Genomic DNA, 3,379 nt, shown 5'->3' with positions numbered 1-3,379 from the left:
TTTGAAGAGAGAATATCCAGGAGGACACACTGGGTAAGTTATTAAGTCTTATATAACTCTTATTCTGATAATATTAAACTAATATTAGTAAATATTTTCCTCACTTCAGCTAGCTCTTGTCAGCTTGTGTGACACATTGGCTTTCAATGCCATTTAGTTTAGGTAAATCATGCTAACATGCTGCCTTTCTGTATTTAGCACATCTGTGGCTAAGCTAATGCCTTATAAAGTTTACAGATGTTTATAAATGTTCTAATGTATTTCCCCTTGTTTTGGATAGCTTTAGATTATGGTTGCTAATATGTATTTGGCTCCGTTTTGGTTTGCTTATAACACTGGTTCATATCTTTATCATTAATCTGCATTTATACATAAAATCCTATTAACTATTGGGAAGCTAAGCAAGAATCAGTATGAAACATGAAAAAGTTTTTAAAAGTTGCCAATAAATTAGTATTGTGATGTGAAATTATTTTTCAGATTGAAAGGGCTCTGGGGTGTTTTGCCAGGCAGAAGCGTGGAGAGCAGCCCGCCTTGCCACCTCTGCTACTGCCATGGTGCGGAATCTGCTGCTGGGCACCTTCAACTTGGAGACTTTGCTGCAACCTGAATGGTACAAAACATGTTCCTAATCTCTGCTGTCCTTAAAAAAAAAACAAGTCAGTCATGTTCTGTGGAATAAATTATGTTTGTGTGCGGGCCATCGCTTTTTTACTTGCCATTTTTGTATTTTCTTGAACCTCAAGAAAACGTGATGTGTATATAAAAAAACTCTTGCTTTCTCCACCTTCATTTTACCCCCTTTAATAATAATTTTAAAATATTACTTTAAGGTGAAAAGCCAACCAGAGGGGATGGGGAGCAGCTGGTCGCGTTTATTAGGCATTGGAGACTGCATAAGGTAGGGCACTCATTATTGTTACTGTATCTGCTTGGGACCTATATACTAATTCATCGCTTGCTCACTTCTTAATTCCACCTTTCCTTTAAAGCCACATTTCTGGGGTATTGTGCTATAAGGTGTGTAGTCCTCTATTTTGTAGAACATATAGTGTAGCAAATAACCTCGTGGCACTAATTGTTGGCGTCTGAAGTTTTAATAAATAATCATTTCTTTTATTATACTGTCTTATTACTTTTGTCTTTTCTAGATGCTACATTGAAGAAGTGGCCGGCAGCCACCCGAGGGCAGACAGGCACGTCTATCAATTCAAAGCTCACGAACTGAGAAGGTCCTCAAAATATATATATGTTTTCTTCCTGTTGAGTTTTTTTGTCTTATTTTTGTTCTTGTACTATATTTTTGTTCTTTTACTATTTGATTGTTCTTAAAAAAAAAAAAAAAAAAAAAATTCTACATTTTGGGCTTTTATTTATGTTGTCTAACAGCTATGGATTTTAATAATTTTACTAATATCTAGGTAAAAATATAGGTGCATATATGCACATAGGTACATGTATGCATGTATATATAGGTACATATATGCACGTATATATGTACACATATGTACATATAATATAGGAAAACGGCCAATTTTATATATGTCACATCTATGTCATATGTCTATATAGGTACATATATGCACGCATATATGCACGCACGCATATATGTACGCATAAATGTACATATAATATAGGAAAACAGCCAATTTTATATATGTCACATATATTAAAAACCTATATCAAACCTATATTAAAACATATATGTTTTATATAGTTTTTTTCCGTGTGGGTTTTTACCCCCTCACGTTACTTTTACTTTTATACTTTAAGTAGTTTTGAAACCAGTACTTTTACTGTACACTTTTACTTGAGTAAAAAGCTTGAGTTGATACTTTAACTTCTAAAGAAGTCTTTTTAAACCCTAGTATCTATACTTCTACTCAAGTAATGAATGTGAATACTTTTGACACCACTGACCATAATGTACACACACATGTCATGGCAGAAATACAGAAAAACAGAAATATCTCCCATGATGAACACTACTTTAAGGCTGTGGTATCATTATAGGTACTCAACAACACGACTGACAGCAACAAGTATAGGAGTTTAATAGACAACAAGATTGATTCTGAAAACGAGAGCTACTCAAGCAACAGCGATGTGGAGGTAGTTCCTGTAAGCCGTTTTTCGGGGGATGTGAATTTAGAAAACGGTGAAAACGGCAAGGAAAAGACTGTGAGGAACATTATGAACTTGGTTGTGTCTGCAACACTGACTGGTTTGCCAACAATTATTATCAAAATATATTTGTTTCCCTACTTCCTACAGATGTACACAGAAATTTCCAATAAGCTTTCTTGGCTACAGATGCACTTCTTGACTACTAATAAGGTTAATAGATTTTGTGAAATTCTGCAGATTTGCATAGATTAGTCAAATTAATTTATGTAAGTATAACATTTTCCATGATCAAAAGTACATTTTTGATTTGATGGGCTCTTTAAAAAAAGTAGCAATGCCCTTAGTATTTGTGTCTTCGGCGAGCTTGTGAGTTTCTTCAAATTCTATTGTACTACGAGAATGGAAAATCTGGCAATTAATAAAGGTGTCATAGGCAACAGTCATAGGCTCTGAAATATATATTATTTATAATCAAGCATTATATGCATGCTGGTATCTATATAAATAAAAGATTTTTATATAAATAAATATGTCTACATAATTTTATATATATATATATATATATATATATATATATATATATAATTATGTAGACATATATATATATATATATATATATATATATATATATATATATATATATATATATATACAGTATAAGGTACACCTGTGCACTACTCATGATGTCAGATCAGCATCTTGATGTGGCACACCTGTGAGGTGGAATGGATTATCTCAGCAAAGTAGAAGTGCTCACTATCACACATTTAGAATGATTTGTGAACAATGTTTGAGAGAAATGGTAATATTGTGTATCTGGAATGAATTTTAGATCTTTAAGTCCATCTCATGAAAAATCGGAGCAGAAACAAAGGTGTTGCGTTTATATTTTTGTTGAGTGTATATATATAAATCTAGGAGATCTTAAATCTAGAAGATGCTCATTTAAAGTTACCAACTGCAAAAATCATCAATTTAAAGCATCTCAAATTAGAGCCTTTGTGAAGGCTGTACAGCACATAAGTAGCCGTCATATTTTAATATCAACTGTCAAAGAAGATTATTGCAAATTTTAAATCCCTTCAACATTGTTTACAATGTAGAAAGAAATAGAAACCAGGAATGACCATGGGATTTGAAGGTGTGTCCAAACCTTTGACTAGTAGAATTTGTTCCTCTTAAGGATACTCTTAAAGACCGAATCATGAGTAAAGCATATGCCATGCTAGAGAGCATTAAAACAAATGCAATT

At 32.8% G+C, this 3,379-nt stretch overlaps 1 long non-coding RNA gene across 1 annotated transcript; it reads left to right on the top strand.

Moving 5' to 3' along the window:
- Nucleotides 1–426: 426 nt before the first annotated feature.
- On the top strand, nt 427–1,197 carry LOC128519957 (uncharacterized). The gene is made up of 3 exons (XR_008357890.1): nt 427–613; nt 834–901; nt 1,152–1,197. It is a non-coding gene; the product is annotated as an uncharacterized LOC128519957 (long non-coding RNA).
- The last annotated feature ends 2,182 nt before the right edge of the window (nt 1,198–3,379 follow it).

The sequence above is a fragment of the Clarias gariepinus genome, chromosome 4 (assembly GCF_024256425.1).
Source record: "Clarias gariepinus isolate MV-2021 ecotype Netherlands chromosome 4, CGAR_prim_01v2, whole genome shotgun sequence".
NCBI lineage: Eukaryota > Metazoa > Chordata > Actinopteri > Siluriformes > Clariidae > Clarias > Clarias gariepinus.
The sequence above is the reverse complement of the archived record's forward strand: the minus strand, read 5'-3'. Positions and strand labels throughout refer to the sequence as shown.